Source organism: Cricetulus griseus, chromosome 2, assembly GCF_003668045.3.
Source record: "Cricetulus griseus strain 17A/GY chromosome 2, alternate assembly CriGri-PICRH-1.0, whole genome shotgun sequence".
Lineage (NCBI taxonomy): Eukaryota > Metazoa > Chordata > Mammalia > Rodentia > Cricetidae > Cricetulus > Cricetulus griseus.
The window spans coordinates 301,426,029-301,446,205 of NC_048595.1; the positions used below are offsets into that span (position 1 = coordinate 301,426,029).

Below are 20,177 nucleotides of genomic sequence, written 5' to 3' on the forward strand. Positions count from 1 at the left end.
TCTTCTGTTGTGAAATGCTCAGTATAATTACCAGTGAGAAAAACAAAAACCAACAAACCCAAACCAAACAGATTCCCATCCCGCTGTTTCCTATCAGCCACCTGTGAACACCTCCCCTGGTGCTTATGTTATTCCACTCCTTGTAGACAGATGTCTCTTTCCACCTCCAGTCAGATGGAATAGGGCTGACATTTCCTCTATACTAGGTAAGTTAAAAGAAGACAAAGATTTGAAATGGTATTGAGAATAGTCAGCAACATGGATCAGCAGGTGAAGGGGCTTGCCTTCAAGCGGGACAATCAGTTTACTTACTATATCCCCCGTGGTGCAAGGAGAGAACTGTCCCCTGCCAATTGTCCTCTGACCTCAAACACATTATAAGCAGCTCTTATAAGGGAAAACATTTAACTGCAGCTGGCTTGCAGTTTCAGAGGTTTAGTCCATTATCATCATGGCAGGATATGGAGTATGCAGTCACACATGGTACTGGAGAAGGAGCTGAGTGTTCTACATCTTAATCCTCAGGCAACAGGAAGTGAACAGAGCATAGCTTGAGCATAAGAGACCTCACAGCCCACCCCTACAGTGACACACTTCCTCTAACAAGGCCATACCTCCCAATAGTGCCATTCCCTGTGGGGGTCATTTTCTTTGAAACCACCATGGAACATTAGTTTTATTTTGGCTCCTGAGTTTTTAATCTCACTTTATTGCTATTTTTTGGGACAAAGGTTTGAACTCCTTGTCCTTCCTTTGCCTGAGTGGTGGGACTACAGACAAGCAAGTGCCATCCTGTTAGTGAGAGCAGTTGTTTGGGAGCTTGCTTGTGACTGCTGGAGACTGTATCCAGGGCCTGTGCATTACAGGGAAGTCCATCCTCAGGATTTAAAATGCAAGACTAAAAGGTAAATATATATTCATGTATTAATTTGTTTTTATTTTATTTTTTCTAACTCTTGTGTGTATGTATGGTATGTGTGTAAGTGTGGATGCACTCCTGAACATCAGAGGACAGCTTTTGGCGCTTGGCACTCTTTCCACTGTGGGTTTGAGGAAGCAAACTCAGGCAGTACTATCTCACTGACTCTGTTTACCTTTGTTTTGTACGTGTAAATGTGGGGTGTGTGTGTGCATGTGTCCATGCACCTGTGGAGAGCAGAGGTGCCCGCACTTCCTTGGTCATCCTTCACCTTATACATAGAGAGAGTCTCCTACTTGAGCCCAGAGCTAGATAACTAAGCGGCTTGCTCTGGGTATCCCATGACTGCTTCCTAAGCACTGGAATCACATGCAATGGGCTTTCACTCCTACTCCTACATGTGAATTCAGGGGACCCAACTCCAGTCCTCAAGCTACTTTACTTGAGACAAGTCTTATGCAACCCAGGTTACCTGAGCCCCCATTATATAGCTGAGGGGATATTGAACTTCTGATCCTCCAACTTTTGCCTTCCAACTGTTAGGGTTACAGGCCAATACCAGGTCTTTGTGCATGCTAGGCAAGAGCTCTAGTAACCAAGATTCATCAGCGTGTTTTTAAATGTAAAGTGACAATAATAGATTATGTGGAAATAAAATGCAAATTTAGAATTTTATTGTCAGTTCCTGAAGCAAGACTTTGAGATAATCTACATACTTTGCGGTCTTTCACTATGTATTGTGTCAATGTCCTTAGATTTACTATGTGTTTTTCTGCACTACATCGAGTTAATGGGGACCATAAACATGCTTATTTACTTTAAGTCACAGCCCATTCTGTATAGATTAAGAATCATTCACACCATTTTAAAACCAATGCACTTGGCAATTCTATGCAAAGAAAGAACATGATAATACTAGAATTGTGGTAATGATACAATGAATTTCATGTCAATAGAACTTCCATGAAGATTTAAGCTTGTTAGGGTAGATCCGGAACCAAAAATAAAACTCCACCTTCTCTAAGTCTCCTCTAGTTTCCAAGGCTACTATTTTTAAATGAATATTACATGTATTTCTTCTGTTTCACCTATAGCAGACTAGTCTAAATGATAATATATTTTTCAAAGTATAAAAGTTATTACCAAGTAAAAATTTAGACAAAGGAAGAAATCTGTTGGGATGAATGACATATTAGCAAGATCTACATTGTAGGAGTTTGATCTTTCCTGTATCCTCTGGATCCAGGAGTAGGAGGCAGTGGTCTAACGAGCCAGAACTGCCTGGCAGCATCAACGTCCTGGATGTTGCTCCAGATAGGTTGCATTTTTTGGCTTTCACTCTGAACCCAAAGTTCAAGTGTGAAAACCAGGACTGAAGGCTCTCCTTTGCAGGAGCCAGGATGCCCCCAGTTCAGCCAGGAGTTAGTTAGAGGGTGGAGTGACCCAGCACTCCAGGAGTGGCACATGTCAGCAGGAAAGGTGCCAGGGCAGTGTCCCAACCACAGAACTGGGCTTGCCACAAAGCCTTCCCTTCATTAATATGCCAGATTTCTGGCCAGCTGGGCAGAGGTAGGATTAAGATGTGATTTTCATGCTGCTGAGTCTATTGGGTCAACTTTGGGAAGGACACCCTGGGTAAGAGTCAGGGTGAAGCTGGGAAGTGCAGGCCTTTCTCAGAGTACCCGGATGCATCTCCTACCCCTTCCTTCCTTCTTTCCTTCCTTCCTTCTTTCCTTCCTGCCTGCCTGCCTGCCTTCTTTTTCTTTCTCTTTTTTCTTTCCTTCATTCCTTTCTCTCTCTCCTTTCTTTCCTTCCTTCATTCCTTGCTTTCTTCCTTTCTTTTTTTTTTTTGTAAGACTTGAAAAGACCTCAAAAAGATCCTTTGTTCATTTTTTTTTTCTGCAGAACCAGATACTGCAGCACGATTTTCCACACCCCTGCATCAGATGGAAACCAATACCTCCAACCTACCTTCCAACATGATCTGTCCTCTTGCAATGATGGCATTTGATGTTTGTTTAGCATCATATTGTTTTTAGAAATAACAGGAGGGTTATGCTAGGGGTTAAGTTCCTGTTCTGTGTCCCAACAGAAAAGGATGAAATTGGATAGAGTCACTCACACTGAAATTCTGTGTCGCCAAACTGCAAAGAATCCATGTATCTGATCTTCTGAGAAATTAGGTGTAGAAAGAAAACAGAAATTTCTTAATAGTTGCTTCAATAATTAAGAGAATTCTTACACAAACGAGGTGATTTGATATGAAGTAGCTTTATGTTAAGCAATTGGGGAAAGTAACTTAAAATGACCCACTTGCTTTTTCTTCTTTCTTTTTTTCTTTTCTTTTCTTTTCTTTTCTTTTTTTTTTTTTTTTTGGACAGGGTCTTGTCACACAAGGGGTCTATGTCCTGGGTGCTGCAATTGTAACATGTACCACCTTTCTCAGCCTGTTCTTTCTCTTTGGCTTTTGGTTTTCTTAGCTCTTCTCTGTTCCTACAATCAACCTGCTGAGCTGAGCTCAGTTCAACAACCTACTCTGCTTCATGTACTCAAGTGTTATATAAGCATTCATAAGGTGGACAATAAAATCAATTAGACCATTAACTTGTAATCTGTCCTTTGACAGATGTCTAAGGGGGAAATAAAACCTCATTTTCCCACTCTCGGACAATCATAGAACACATCAGTGATTAGATGTGGGCTTCTCTCACACATGGAGCAATTCTCTAGCACTCACCAACTGAGTGACCACTCTGTGGTGCAGTCCACCTGGAACTAGTTCAAATCCCTCAGGCCAAGGTCTTACGTTCAAGGTTATAACAAATCAGCCTGATCTTTACATTCAATATTTTGTTAATATTGTTTACATATCTCAGGGAGCCAACCATTTCAGTTTCCTGGCTTACTATAAAGGTCATAGGCAAGTAGCTAGACAGAGAGACAAAGTGAGATGGGTGGGGGAGGAGGAAGAGGGAGCACAGCCCCCACTTCCTCTTTAGGCATAACTGCCTAGCACATCCTAGTTTCCTGGCCCAGAAGAGCCTCAAAACTTGCTTGAGGGTTCCTCCTCACACTTTAAAAATTTTTATGTGTACATGCATGTATATGTGTGTTTTGCCTGCATGTATGTCTGTATACTGCATGTATGTGTGCCTGGGACCCTCCGAGGCCAGAAGAGGGCATTGAATCTTCTGGAACTAAAGTTGCAGATGGTTGTAAGCTGCTATCTGGGTGCTGAGATTACAATTTGTGTCCTCTGGAAGAGCAGCCAGTGCTCTTGACCTCTGAGCCTTTTTTTTAGGGCTTTCTGCCACATTTCAGCCCACTTCCTTGAAGGTAAAGGGTGGAGGCTACAACTCGAAACCTCTAATCTTGTGATCCATAGATCTTTCTTGTGTCTGGCACCAACTTGGGGGTCCTCGTAGCCCTGCCCTACACTACCTCATCACCATAAATCCAACTGTTGTCCAAAAGGCACCATGGTGTGTGTGTTTGTTTGCTTGTTTTGGGGAACAGGGTTTAGGAGTAAGTCTCATTTAGCCCAGGCTGACTTTGCAACTCTTCCTGTAACTGAGATGACCTTGATTTCCTGACTCTGGGCCACATGAGCTTGTGTCTGCTCCTGAACATCCTACAGTGTTTAAAAGGAGCACTGGGCTGCGGACAAGATACAGCACGTGTTGTGGATGGAAGGAGACACCGATGCTTAGAGAGTTTCATGGGTTTTACAGCCTTGTAATTAGGACCAGGGCAAAGAGCAAGTGTGCTTCATACCAGGGTAGTAGACTTGGGGAAGCTAGTGCAAGCCTGGGGCTACAGAAATTGAATGCAAAAATCTATCTGTACCCATGGTCTGCAGTTTCACTCTTGAGAGGTAATGTCTGCCAACACTTTGATGATGTGTTTTACTGAACTTTTCTCAATATTGCTGGAGAGATGCTGTAAATGTGTGTGTGTGTGTGTGTGTGTGTGTGTGTGTGTGTGTGTGTGTTTTCTTTGCTTTGTACTTAAATGAAATATTTGTCAAAATGTAAGTGCAGATTTTAATTGGTGGGGTGACCAGCTGTAATTTGCCTTCTTCCCCATGGCTTGCCCTGTGCTGGGGTTCTGGGTATGACCTGCAGGTCCTAGAGCATGCAGAAAGGGTGTAACCACTGAGACTGTGCAGTCATGACACTCAAGTATTTGTGTTCCACATCCTAAACAAGGTCCCACACCAGTCAGCTGAAAATTCAATGGTTAAATTTCAATGGAAATGGGAAATAATTTTCCGATGGCTACTTTATAGTTTACATTTATATCATTATTAGCACAAATGGTAATTAGCCTTTTATGTAAAAAAAACGACAGGCTGATTAGCTGTTCACACACACAAAAGAATGCTTTTCACACATCTTAATTGCTTTTCTGCTAATGAAAGTGTAACTGCAAAAACCTCAAAGCATAGCGTCCCCTCCCGTGTTAATTCCATTCCATTAGAGGCAACACACCCTGAATGTTTGTGAAAAGTGGCTGCTAGACTTGAATTTATGAGGAAAGTTTCTCTGCAGAAACAAGAAGGTAACAACTTAAATTTTCCTTTCCTGCATTTCTCCTGTGTGTGCCCACATCTGCCAGTAGGGTAGTGGAACATACTGCCTCAGAAAGAGAGACAGAGAATGATATCCAGGGACTTGGCAGCATTTCTGAGGCTCACATGGAGAGGAGAAACTTGAAAGACATCATTACAAGAGAAAGGGGGCTTGCAAGCTGCCAAAGACTAAGAGCCCAAAGGGGCCAGGACACCAGATTTCTGTCACAGACCAGCCTTGGCAAAATGGCTCATTTCTCCAGCTCTGAGGCAGATGAAGACTTCTCCAGTCTAAAGGATGGAAAGTTTCAAATGGAGCCCTATTTAGGCCTCCTTGCTACCTGTCTCCAATTTTTTTTTCTTTGCAGATTTTTTTTATTTGAATTAGAAACAAAATTGTTTTACAAGACAATCCCAGTTCCCTTCTCCCTCCTGTCCCCCCCCACCCCCTACTCCCCACCCCCACCCTCCACCACCCAACCCCCAACTAAAACCCTACCTATCACATATCCTTTCTGTTCCCCCTGGATGGAGAGGCCTTCCATAGGGTGTCATCAGAGTCTATCATATCTTTTGGGATAGGGCCTAGGCCCATCCTCACGTGTCTTGGCTCAGGGAGTATCCCTCTATGTGGAATGGGCTCCCAAAGTCCACACCTACGCTAGGTATAAATACTGATCTACTACAGGAGGCCCCATGGATTTCCAAGGACTCCTCACTGACACCCATGTTCCTGGGGTTTGGATCAGTCCCATGCTGGTTTCCCAATTATCAATCTGGGGAGCAAGAGTTCCCCGATGATCAGCTCAGCTGTTTTCTGTGGGTTTCACCAGGCTGGTCTGGACCCCTTTGCTCTTCACTTATCCTTCTCTGCATCTGGATTCCAGTTCAATTCAGTGATTAGTTTACATGACAATCCCAGTTCCCTTCTCCCTTCTGTCCTCTCCTACCACTCCACCCCCCCCACCCCCGACAACTAAAAACTAAAACCCTAGCTATAACATATCCTTTCTGCTTCCCCTGGATGGTGAGCTACTTCTACCAGCTGCTAGATGAGGGCTAATGGGTGGCACATAAGGCAGTCATCAATCTCATTATGGGGGGGGGTATTTAAGGTAGTCTCTCCTCTGTAGTTTAGATAGTTAGCTGGTGTCATCCTTGTAGATCTCCAGACATTTCCCTAGTGACTGATTTCTCTGTAAACCTAAAATGTCTCCCTCTATTATGGTATCTCCATTCTTGTTATCTTCTATTATTCCCCTGACTCAACCTTTCTGCTCCCTCATGTCCTCCTCACCCTTCCTCGTCTCCCCTTCTTATTCTCCTAGCTCACTTCCCCCTCTTCCTGTGCTCCCAATTTGCTCAGGAGATCTTGACCCTTTCCCTTTCTCCAGGGAAACATGTATGTCTCTCAGGGTCCTCCTTGTTTATTAGCTTCTCTGGCAGTGTGGATTGTAGGCTGGTAATCCTTTATTCTATGTCTAAAATCCTCATATGAGTGAGTGCATACCATGTTTGTCTTTTTGTGATTGGGTTACCTCGCTCAGAATGGTTTCTTTGAATTCCATCCATTTTCCTGCAAATTTCAAAATTCCATTGCTTTCTTCCTCTGAGCAGTACTCCATTGTGTAAATGTGCCATATTTTCTCTATCCATTCTTCCATTGAGAGGCAGCTAGGCTGCTTTCAGTTTCTGGCTATTACAAATAGTGCTGCTATGAACATTGTTGAACAGATGTCCTTTTTGTATGAATGTGCTTCTTTTGGGTATATGCCTAAGAGTGGAATTGCTGGATCTTGTGGTAGACTGATTCCCATTTTCTTGAGGAGTCGCCATACTGATTTCCAAAGTGGCTGTACAAGTTGGCACTCCCACCAGCAGTGGAGAAGTGTTCCCCTTTCTCCACATCCTCTCCAGCATAAACTGTCATTGGTGTTCTTGATTTTGGCCATTCTGACAGGAGTAAGATGGTATCTCAGAATTGTTTTGATTTGCATTTCCCTGATGGCTAAAGATGTTGAACACTTTCTTATGTGTCTTTCACCATTTTAGATTCCTCTATTGAGAATTGTCTCTTTAGTTCTGTACCCCACTTTTCAATTGGACTGTTTGGTATTTTGGAGACTAGCTTCTTGAGTTCTTTGTATATTTTGGAGATCAGCCCTCTGTCAGATGTGGGGTTGGTGAATATCTTTTCCCAGTCCGTGGGCTACCATTTTGTCTTGCTGATTGTGTCCTTTGCCTTACAGAAGCTTCTCAGTTTTAGGGGGTCCCATTTATCAATTGTTGATCTCCGTATCTGTGCTACGGGTGTAATGTTCAGGAAGCGATCTCCTACACCAATTAATTCAAGGGTATTTCCCACTTTATCTTCTAATAGGTTCAGTGTGGCTGGATTTATGTTGAGGTCTTTGATCCATTTTAACTTAAGTTTTGTGCATGGTAATAGGCTTCTGTCTATCTGCAGTATTCTACATGTCCAAATCCAGTTATGCCAGCACCATTTGTTGAAGATGTTCTCTTTGTTCCATCGTATAGATTTGGATTGTTTGTCAAAAATCAGGTGTGTGAGTTATTATCAGGGTTTTCAACTCTATCCCATTGGTCTACCTATTTTTGTGTCAATACCAAGCTGTTTTCAGGACTATAGCTCTGTAACAAAGCTTGAAGTCACAGATGGTGATGCCTCCAGAAGTTCCTTTATTGTACAGGGTTGTTTTGGCTATCCTGGGTCTTTTGTTTCTCCATATAAGTTGAGAATTGTTCTTTCAAGGTCTGTGAAGAATTGTGTTGGGATTTTGATGGGGATTGCATTGAATCTGTAGATTGCTTTTGACAAGATTGCCATTTTTACTATGTTGATCCTACCTATCCAAGAGCATGGGAGATCTTTCCATTTTCTGGTATCTTCTTTTAATTTCTTTCTTCAGAGACTCAAAATTCTTACAGTACAGGTCTTTCACTTTTTTTGTTAGTGTTACCCCAAGGTATTTTATGTTGTTTGTGGCAATTGTAAAGGGTAGTGTTTCTCTGATTTCTTTCTCCACCAATGTGTTATTGGTATATAGTAGGGCTACAGATTTTTTTAAGTTAATCTTGTATCCTGCCACTTTGCTGAAGGTGTTTATCAGCTGTAGGAGTTCCCAGGTAGAGTTTTTCGGGTCACTAATGTAGACTATCATATCATCTGCAAATAGTGAGTGTTTGACTTCTTCCTTTCCAAATTGTATTCCCTTTATCTCCTTTTGTTATCTTATTGCTCTAGCTAGAACTTCAAGGACAATATTGAAGAGGTATGGAGAGAGTGGACAGCCTTGTCTTGTCCCGATTTTAGAGGAATTGGGTTGAGTTTCTCTCCATTTAATTTGATGTTGGCTGTTGGCTTGCTGGGTATTGCTTTTATTATGTTGAGGTATGTTCTTGTTATCCCTGATTTCTCCAAGCCCTTTATTATGAAGGGGTGTTGGATTTTGTCAAAGGCTTTTTCAGCATCTAGTGAGATGATCAGCTGGGTCTTTTTTTTCCTCAGTTTGTTTATATAGTGGATTACATTGATGGATTTTTGTATGTTGAACCATCCTTGCATCCCTGGGATGAAGCCTACTTGATCATGGTGGATGATTTCTCTGACATGTTCTTGGACTCGATTTGCCAGTATTTTATTGAGAATTTTTGCATCAATATTCATGAGGGATATTGGTCTGTAGTTCTCTTTCTTAGTTGTGTCTTTGTGTGGCTTGGGTATCAAGGTTATTGTAGCCTCGTAAAAAGAGTTTGGCAATGATCCTTCTGCTTCTATTGTGTGGAATACTTTGAGGAGAGCTGGTATTTCTGATAGAATTCTGCACTAAAGCCATCTGGTCCTGGGTTTTTTATTGGTTGGGAGCTTCTGATGAAAGCTTCTATTTCATTAGGGGTTTTAGGTCTTTTTAAGTTACTTATCTGTTCTTGTTTTAATTTTGGTAAGTGAAATCTGTCCAGAAAATTGTCCATTTCCTTTAGATTTTCGAAATTTGAGGAATATAGGTTTTCGAAGTATGACCTGATGATTCTCTGGATTTCCTGTGTCTGTTGTTATGACCCCTTTTCAATCCTGATTTTCTTAATTTGCATGTTCACTCTCTGCTGTTTGGTAAGTTTGGATAACGGTTTGTCTATCTTGTTGATTTTCTGGAAGAAGCAACTCTTTGTTATATTGATTCTTTGTATTGTTCTCCTAGTTTCCATTTTATTGATTTCAGCCCTCAATTTGATTATTTCCTCAAGTCTGCTCCTCCAGGGTATATTGGCTTCTTTGTGTTCTAAAGCTTTCAGTTGTGCTGTTAATTCTCTAGTGTGATTATTCTCCTCTTTCTTCATATGGGCACTTAGAGCTATGAACTTTCCTCTTAGAACTGCTTTCAAAGTGACCCATTAGTTTGGGCATGTTGTGTCTGCGTTCTCATGGAATTCTAGGAAATCCTTAGTTTCTTTTTTTATTTCTTTCTCGACCCAGGAATTGTGCAATTGGCTGCTACTTAATTTCCATGAGTTTGTAGGTTTTCTGTAACTTGTGTTGTTGCTGAATTCTAACTTTAAAGCATGGTTGTCTGATAAGATACAGGGTGTTATTTCAATTATTTTGTACCTGTTGAGGTTCGCTATGTTGCTAAGTATGTGGTCGAGTTTAGAGAAGGTTCCATGTGGTGCTGAGAAGAAGGTAAGTTGTTTTGTATTTGGATGGAATGTTCTATAGATATCTGCTAAGTCCAATTGGGCCATAACTTCTATTAGTTCCTTTGTTTCTTTGTTAAGTTTCTGTCTGGTGTTCCTGTCCAGTGGTGAGAGTGGGGTGTTGAAGTCTCTCCCACTATAAGTGTGTGCGGTTTTATGTGTGATTTGAGTTTTAGTAATGTTTCTTTTACAAACATGGATGCCTTTGTATTTGGGTCATAAATGTTTAGAATTGAGACTTCATCCTGATGGATTTCTCCTGTGATGAGTAGGAAGTGACCTCCTTCATCTCTTTTGATTGATTTTAGTTTAAAGTCTAATTTGTTGGATATTAGGATTGCTACCCCCGCTTGTTTCTTGGGGCCATTTTATTGGAAAATCTTTTCCCACCCTTAATTCTTAGGTATCATCTGTCTTTGAAGTTGAGGTGTGTTTCTTGTATGAAGCAGAAGGATGGATTCTGTCTTCTTATCCATTCTGCTAATCTGTATCTTTTTATAGGCTAGTTAAGACCATTAATGTTGAGGGATATTAATGACCATTGGTTGTTAATTCTTATTTGTTTTTGATTTGGTGATGGTGGCGAAATTATGTGTAAGATTCTATCCCTTTTTCCTTTTGGCTATTGGTAAAGTGGGATTATCTATTGCCTATATTTTTCTAGTTGTAGTTAACTTCCTTGCATTGGAGTTTTCCTTCCAGAACTTTCTGTAGGGCTGGATTAGTAAACATGTATTGGTTGAAACTGGATTTGTCATAGAATATCTTCTTTACTCCAACTATATTGAATGACAGATTTGCTGGGTATAGTAGTCTCGGCTGGCATCCGTGGTCTCTTAGTGTAGCTAGAGTATCTATCCAGGACCTTCTGGCTTTCAGAGTTTCCATGGAAAAGTCAGGTGTAATTGTGTAGGTTTGCCTTTATATGTTACATGACCTTTTTCCTTTGCTTCTCTTAATATTTTCTCTTTATTATGTATGTTTTGTGTTTTGATTATTATGTGGTGAGGAGATCTTTAATTTTTTTTGGTTCAGTCTATTTGGTGTTCTGTAGATTTCTTGTATTTTCATTGGCATGTCTTTCTTTAGGTTGGGAAAGTTTTCTTCTATGATTTTGTTGAATATGTTTTCTGTGCCTTTGAGTTGGATTTCTTCACCTTCTTCTATACCTATTATTCTTAGGTTTGGTCTTTTCATGGTATCCCATATTTCCTGGGTATTTTGTGTTAGGGATTTGTTGGACTTAAGATTTTCTTTAGTTGATGAGTCTATTTCTCCTAGTGTATCTTCAACTCCTGAGATTCTCTCTTCCATCTCTTGTATATTGTTGGTTATGCTTCTGTCTGTAGTTCCTGATCATTTACCCAGCTTTTCTATTTCCAGCATTCCCTCAGATTGTGTTTTCTCTATTTTGTCTATTTCAGTTTTTAGGTCTTGAACTGTTTCCTTGAGAGATTTGTTGATATCATGTATTTTTTTTTTTTTTGGCTTGTTTTTTCTTCCATTTCTTTAAGGGATTTTTTTGTGTCCTATTTGAGGTCCTCTATCATTTTCATGAAGATGTTTTTAAGGTCATTCTCTTCTGGTTCATCTGCATCGTGATGTTGAGGTCTTACTGGTGTATGGTTCCTAGTCTCAGGTGGTGTCATATTGGGTTTTCTGTTGTTGAATGTGCTTTTACATTGTCTTCTTCTCATCCTTTCTTCTGGTGGGTGTAGCAGGAGTCTCTTTCTCTCCTGATGGGTATGGGACCAAGGTTCCCTTCTGGTAGATGCAAACAGTTCCAATACTCTGATGTCTGTCCTCTTGTCGTGGATGGAGGTGGCACTGTTACCAGGGCCTTGGCAGTGTCTGGGTGTGATCCAGTGAGCAAGCCCGTGGCATCAGATGTTTCCTAGCAGTGCTGCTTAACCAGAACCAGAAACACCCCTGGCATAACTGGGCCAGTGGATGGAGGCGGGATTGGGCCAGTGGATGGAGGGGGAACTGCCACTGGGCCTTGGGCAGTGTCCAGGTGGACTGGATCCCATTACCGTGTTCGGATCCGGTGAGTAGACCCCTGGCGTCAGATGTTTCTTAGCAGGGCCGCTTAACCTACCTGTTTAACATTGTGGAAACTTCACACAGTGTTAAGACTGGATATGGGGAATATAGAAGATTTGCTTTTCGTCTCAAAGAACAGTTTGAAGGGACATGACCCAGAGAAATGACACATGCAACAAAGCTATGCAATGTCTAGGGATGAGGGATAATCTGAGGGAGCCATACCACGGGGCAAGTTTTTTTCATAATATAATTAATAGCTTTTTGTCTATTATTTAGAGATGAGACAGGCCTTGCTATCTTGCCTATACTGGCTCCAATTGTTGGTCCTCTTGCCTTCACCTCCCTAGTATCTGGAATTACAGACAAGTGTTTCTGTACCTGAATAATACTACAGTTTTTAAAAGGGGCACTGGGAATGAGCAGCTATGGCACCCAAAGGAGCCTGTGAGAGTGGGAGACAGAATGTGTAGCCCTGACAGATACATCTACAACTTACATACTGGGCATCAACATCAGAGATCAATGGGACCAATTAGACCAGCAGAGATCAAAAGTAGAGCCAGCCAGGTCCCCGGATGCCCACTTGGCTCCAACAAGATTCATGTTCAATCTCATTAACACCCTCCATCTTCTGGCTCCCCCCTCTTTCTCTTTCTCTTCTTTTTCCTTAGTATGCATTCCTCATATGGTAGCAAGAGAAGGTAGAGAAGAATAACCCAAAGGAAAAATTATAAAGAGAATGAGATCTGAATAAAACACAGCTCTTTACTGGCAGTGGATGTTGGGCTCTTGAGCTGGGTTATGTCAAATCAATGACAGCAAGCCACAGCCCTTCATGTCTTTATGTGGGAATTTTTTGTTCACTGTGATATGCATAGACACATGCATGACTGAATGAGTGTCTTGTCTGTGCTTTTCATAGTATGGCAGGCCTGACAGGCATACAGACCTAGACTTAAATCATGGCTCATCCACATAACAGCTAGATGACTTCAGGCAACTTCCTTAGCCTGAGGCTCTACTTCTGTAAACTAAGAACGGTAGTGCTGTGGCTATTTTTGCCATGATTAAATGAGATACAACCATTGAGCATTTAGTAAATACTATTTATCATCATCAACACCAACACGATCATCATAATTATTATCATTATTAAATAATAAGTTATTCTTACCATTGTATGTGTGAATTTTGACTGTCTGAAATTTTTAAAGATTTATTTATTTATTATGTACAATGTTATGTCTGTATGTATGCCTGCAGGCCAGAAGAGGGCACCAGATCTCACTATGGATGGTTATGAGCCACATGTGGTTGCTGGGAATTGAACTCAGGACCTCTGGAAGAGCAGCCGGTGCTCTTAACTACTGAACCATCTCTCCAGCCGGACTGTTTGAATTTTTGATTGGTATAATTACCTGTATGTATGTGTGTATGTATGTATGTATGTATGTATGTATGTATGTATGTCACATACAACTCCTATTACTGTATTTAAAGGCTAAGGAATGTTTGGACAGAGGATTGTCAGTGTTGTTATTTAACGTGAACCTCTCTCTCTCTCTCTCTCTCTCTCTCTCTCTCTCTCTCTCTCTGTGTGTGTGTGTGTGTGTGTGTGTGTGTGTGTGTGTGTGTGTTCTGGTTTCATTTTGTTGATATGATAAAACTCTTTGACCAAATAGAACTCAGAGGAGAGCAAGTTTATTCCACCTTACAGGTGACAGTTCATCACAGAGGGAAGTCAGAGCAGGAACTCGAGGCAGCAACCATAGAGAAGTAGTACTTGGTAGCTGGCTTGCAGACTCATGCTTAGCTGATGTTCTTTTTCAGTCCAGGACTACTTGCTTATAGAATGGTGCCACCACAACTGGCTGGGCCCTTCCACATCAATTAACAATGAAAACAATCAGTTCCCTCCAGATACATCCATGGAGTAATAGGAGCTGGGCAATCCCTCAGTCAAGACTCCTTTCTCAGGTGACTCTAGGGCTGTGTCAAACTAAAGCTAATTAGGAAAATATTTATGCAACATATTAGGTTTTGGGAACAAGGTATCATACTGTAGCCCAAGCTGCCTTCAAATTCAGGCAAACCTTCTGTATTTGCCTCCTGAGTGATGAAATTACAGCTATGAGTCACTGTCCCTGCCTATATTTTGATTTTATGTCACTCATTTGTTTATTGTTGAGAATGTGTGCTTGGAAAGGGTTATGTATCTCTGAATTTGAGGAAAGTCCAAAGCAAAGTTTCTCATGATCCAAAATAGAAATTTACATCTCAAATGAAGAAAGCAGGTTCCCCAGACATCATCCCTCACTTTGGTGGAAGGATGGTGAGCAGCCCAAAGGTTCACAAAGGTGGAGGCTTCTTCTTTGCAGATGCACTTGGAGGCACAGCATGCTTGAGCACCCTACCACTCACTGAAGAGCTCTGCTTGAAGCACATCTCCTGGGCAGGGCTCCTGTAGAAGAACTGATCATGAAGTAAGTTTATTATAGAACATCCATTTTCTTTTTTAACTTTAATTAGTTAATTTGGGGGAGGAGGATTGAGACAGTGTTGCTATGTAGTTCAGGCTACCCTCAAATTTACTATCATTTTGTCTCAACTTCCAAAGTGCTAGGATTTACTGGTATGTGCCACTATCTAGGTTGGAGACATCCCTGTCACAGTAAGCAACTGTTTACTGTGGTAGCAGTCCCTATCAACAGCAAATTCTCTATGGCTTCCTTCTGGTCCAAGTGATTCACAAAAACTTCTGGCCCAAGTATCTCTTGACTCTTATTCAGGAGTGGCGGGGCAGACTGGGCATAGTGGCACTTGGGTGGAAGAGGCAGGCAGTTCAGTCTAAGCAGGGCTACATAGAGAGACTTATAAAAAAATGGCTGTGTTTCCGGGCATTGGTGGTGCACGCCTTTAATCCCAGCACTCAGGAGGCAGAGGCAGGCAGATCTCTGTGAGTTCGAGGCCAGCCTGGTCTCCAGAGCGAGTGCCAGGATAGGCTCCAAAGCTACATAGAGAAACCCTGTTTCAAAAAACCAAAAAAAAAAAAAAAAAAAAAGGCTGTGTAAACCTATTTCCATCCTCATGCCATTAAAACTCAAAGCCTGTAGGCGTGCCAGCCCCTGGGTAATAAAATCTGATTGTTATCCCTCGTGGTCTTATTGTGTTTGGTGACAGAGGCATTAAAGTTGGCCTTGTTTCTGGGTGGCTCAATAAATCATGTAATCTTTTGATACAGTTACTTCATCTAAACTGGGTGATAATGGATGATATTGTGTGAGTCTGCCTCAAGAGATATTGTAGAAAGGTGAGGATCTCATTGGAGGCACAAAGTCCATCAGCTATGTAAGTATCATTAACCAGCCCTGGCTTTAGTCATGCAGTGAATGGTTTATTGTTCAAGTAGAGCCATTCCCATATCAATGCAACCTGTAGCAACATACTAACAGTGGGTCTTCTAAATTCTTTCAAGATTATTGTTAGATTCATTTTCATCTCTTGAATTTTCATTTCTAGATCTTGAAAGTTTTCTTCCTATTCCATTAGAAGGTACATTTTCCCCAGGGAAACATTTAGCTAGAGGCAAGCCTGTCTTGGCTCCATGAGTAAGCATGAATGTACCTGGCCAGATGGCAGTAAATTAGGGCTGCCCTAATTCACACAGATCTCTCCTAGCTAAGTACCTTGCTAAGAAGAAAAGTCATGTGCAGAGTGACATTTAGCAACTATTCCAGTAGGCACACTGTTCATGTCAGGAACAAATACCCTGTGGCACGTACTGATAGCCTATCCAAAATTTCCAGAGTTCTTCAGTACTCATTTGGAAATGCAGATTGAGTGAGTCACCCTGGATTCAGAATCATGGAATTGTGTATACCTGTGGAATAAATGTGCAGTCATAGATGACCATCTTCAACACTGAGACAACTTGGACATTTGAAGACATGGGAAAGATTTGTTTTATATTACTCAACTTTCTTCAGCATCCAGGAAATTGCGAAGGATACTGAAAACAAGTGCTTCTCTACCAAGATGAATACCAGCTGTAGACTCTGGTCTGGCTGTGGAAAATCCCAGAGGCGATCTAGGAATATCTTGGTTAGGGACCAATGATTAGGTTGTCTCCACCGTCATCCTTTGGTGACACCCTCTCTCCCTTTGATGGTTTCTTTCTCACTCAGGCCTCCAGGGTCATTCATTATATTAGTGGTTCATGGCCTATTTGATCCAACAAGGCACCCAGCAAGGATGTTCTTCAACAGTCAAAGATAGTCCTACTGTGCCCTGGAATTCCTTTCTTGACTTTGTTTCCTAAAGTAGAAAAGAAATTCTGAAAGGGAGGAGTCTAGGTTGCTCTTACATATGTTTCATGGGCTATTTCTTTCTCCTTCTCCAAGGAAAATTCAAATAATAATTTAAACGTGGGGCAGGAGCCATGTTTATTGTTTCCTGGATACAGATGTTAGGAACTCTCATTTATTCCTTGTTGATTTTGTTAACAGGGGAGGGTGTAGATTACATCCTACTACTTTTTCCAACAAACTGCCTACAAAGGCTGCTCGCTCAAGGACCAAAAGGGATTAAACAGAGCCTAGGAGTGGCATACTGCTTGCCTACCAGCACATGTGTGTTAACTCTCCAATACTGCAAATAATAATAACAAGAATAAATTGTTTAAAAAGGAAGAAGCTGGGACATAGACAGTGTATATATTTTATTAGTCCTATATGGAGTGAGATCCATTAGGTTTGGCCTCCCAGAGAAGATAGGACTTTACCTGTACATTGAGATGGAGTTGTGTTTGAGCACACAGAGAGGAGAGGATTAACACCACATGTCATTCAGTTACTTAAACAAAAGTCCAGAAGGGGAAGCAAGCACCATGAAGGTTCTGAGACCTGAAATTGAAAATGCAGAGACTACTGAACGACCTTATGAAAGAAATATATGAAAACCATTACAGCAAGTAATTTACCACATAAAATGCACTCCTGTTCAGCTCTTAGCAGGACTGAAATAATTCTCAAAGCAATTGTTTTCTTTTGGGGGGGAGAAGAGTTGTTTGTTTTGTTTTTCCATATAGGGCTTCTTTGCATAACAGCTCTGCCCATCCCAGAACTCGCTTTGTAGACCAGGCTGACCTTGAATTTAAGAGATCCTCCATTGAAGGCATGCATCACTACTGTCCAGCTGCAGTTTCTTTCTTTTAGGAGAGCATTTAAAAGATATCACTGTGGCCTGGATTGTGCCCTCCCTGTTAACTAGAACTGGTGGTTATTGATTTGGATTAAACTTCCACACTATGCCCTGATAGATCAAACCCATTACTGCTCAGTGTCACACACTGGAATGTTAAGGGAACAGATAACACCGAATAGACAAGTTTTTCCTGGGAAAAGGAGACCCATAGCCATAAACTGGAAAGGGCCCTGGCAACCAAATCATGGTAATAAGGAAGTCCCCTTTGCTTATGCCCTTACCAGAAAAATTGCTTGCAGTAACCTGACTGAAGTTATCAGTCTGCTTTTGTTGCATGCCTGTTTCCTTCTTTCTGCCAAAATCCCAGCTGGCCTAGGCCTAGTCAAGCACACTTTGTTTTATTCTAGAATCCTGAAGAAAAGGCAACTAGAACTTTAAAGTACATTGATTGTGGTTTTTCCTTTTAACCCAAAATGTGGATGTTGAATACCCCCACCCATCCCCACACTCCTCTTGCACAACCAACAGGCCACTTGTGTATACAGCAAAAGAGCCTGCACCTGCAGGATGATCAAAGAGGCTTTGGAATGAGACCTTCCTTATCATTCCACTTGACCTTGGACTACTGCTTCTGGAACTGTGTGACGTTGTCTGCTGTTGGGACTACCCAGTTTGTGGTATTTGCTATGGCCCATGCTGACGAAGACAAGTACATATTACAGTATTCCAAAAGACTACCTCTCCCATGAGCTGCTGGAGAAGCTGATGGGAGATTGGCTATTGACCTCAGTCTCCAGTTAGGCTCATCAGCCTCACACCTGGAAAGAAGCAAGCTCCTGACTCAGGGGGATAAAGAGTTGCTACACATCCAGGAGCTGATCTCTAACATAAAGGGCAAAGGTGATGTTCTCTCTTCTAGGACTGCTCTGCTCATCTGTCCCAAGCTCTCTGTAAGGATGCAAGAAGGGGGCTCTTGCTCAGTTATACTGCATAGTTACCACTTCTCCAGCTAGCTGAGATTTTAGAGTCCCTTTATTTGATTCTGTCTAATGATGGAGGAATACATGTCCAGACTCTTTAGAATGTAGCCAAAGATCTGCCCGAGGTCACCTAACCACCATGTTGGTGATATAGATCCCCAAAGCCTTTATCACCCCAAGTAAGATTCCTATGTTTTCCTACCTGACCAGCTGCTTAATCACATTTAATAGAAATGACAAGATAAAATTTATCTGATGATTTTTACAAATGTGCCTGGCATTGTGCTCAGCATCTCTAGTCCTCCTCTCACTGAATACTGTCTACAAATTGATGAACCAGTGATAACGATCTCCATTTTTCAGATGAGAAAATAGACTTAGATAAGCTAAGAAATAGGCCCAAGGTCACACTTTAAAGTGAATGCAGGCCTCAAACTCACCCTGAAAGCATCACAATATAAATGTGGGTTAAGTAAGAATGAAGACCCAGAACACCAGCTGACAAATATAATTAGTTGTATTTCAAACATTCTATTCAACATTCTCAAAATTTCAGAAGCTAACTAACCTAACATGTTAAATGTCTCGTCATCAGTAGTTGAAATACATCACATTCCATTTCTCAGCTCTCCCACCTCTCAGTTTCATCTTCCTGCCCTCCCTCCTTCCCTCCCTCCCTCCCTCTCCTCCATCCCCTCCCTCCCTCCCTCCTTCCTTTTTGAGTTTGGAGTCTTTGACTTCCTTTTTTAAAAAATTGGGCAGTTATACCTATACATAAGCTTGGAGAGCCAATGAAACCTCGAAGTTCTTCCTTGCAAGAAAACATTCTGAACAGAAGGCGCCTCCACAGTTGTGCATGGTCTCACACGCACACGGAGATCCACAAGGATAGATAGATTTTTCCCGAATCTGCAGAACAATTGGCAACAGTTGGCACGGGTTCTAAAGACCTAGTGTGATTGTCTTAAAAATCAGCTCAAAGGTGTCCCTAAGTAGTTATTACTTGCCCTGTCACTGGCTTTTCTTATTGACCAGATGCACTGAACCTTGCAAAACCCACTGTTGGCTTTCGACACAGCATCGCCAAAACCATCACCACCACGCTTGGCACAATCCTAACAGGATGCTAGAAGGCCAAATACCCAAGTGCACTGCCAGGGCTCTCTGTAACAAATATGTCTCCAGCTTTTGGAATCCTTTATTAGAGAGTGGTTGAACAAAGAACAAAGATTTGCTTCCTTTAACACAGCAAATCAGATCCTAAAGACTTTCCATGGTTACCCAATGTTCAGGGCTTCCACCGCGGCCACATTAATTCAGCCTCAAAGTCATGGGATGATTTGACGCATCATTTGCAACACATGCTTTTGTTTTACTATCTCATTCTTCTGATGCCTCATTTAAAAGATTGGCAACTATTAAAAAAATATCACCATGTCACTCCCCTGCCAGGAAAATGGGTGTCCGGTTATTAAAAATCTAAGCTCATACTAAAACAAAACAAAACCCACCAAACCAAAACAAACAAACAAACAAACAACCCCGCCAGAGCAAGTGGAATCTCAGATCTGAGGAAACACAGCGGATGAAAGCGTCAGTCTAAGCCCTGGAAACGGGGGTCACGTGGGCCCCTTCCCGGGCTGTGGATCCTGGACGTCACCAATCCCGGCAGCCGCGGAGCCGGTGCTGGCAGCCGCACGTAGTGCTTGTCTGACTCAGCGCTGAGTCACCACTCTCCGAAACAGTG

General features: G+C 41.8%; 1 long non-coding RNA gene across 5 annotated transcripts in view; it reads left to right on the plus strand.

Moving 5' to 3' along the window:
- LOC103161938 overlaps positions 1–19,958 on the plus strand; it is a 29,485-nt gene extending 9,527 nt beyond the window's left edge. For 4 of the 5 annotated variants that reach the window (XR_004768504.1, XR_004768503.1, XR_004768506.1 and 1 more), the window contains 4 exons: positions 732–905; positions 13,931–14,731; positions 15,490–15,596; positions 16,055–19,958. This is a non-coding gene — a long non-coding RNA (uncharacterized LOC103161938). The remainder of the gene's footprint in view (positions 1–731; positions 906–13,930; positions 14,732–15,489; positions 15,597–16,054) is intronic. The other variant, XR_003482552.2, reaches the window with a different exon arrangement.
- Positions 19,959–20,177: the final 219 nt, after the last annotated feature.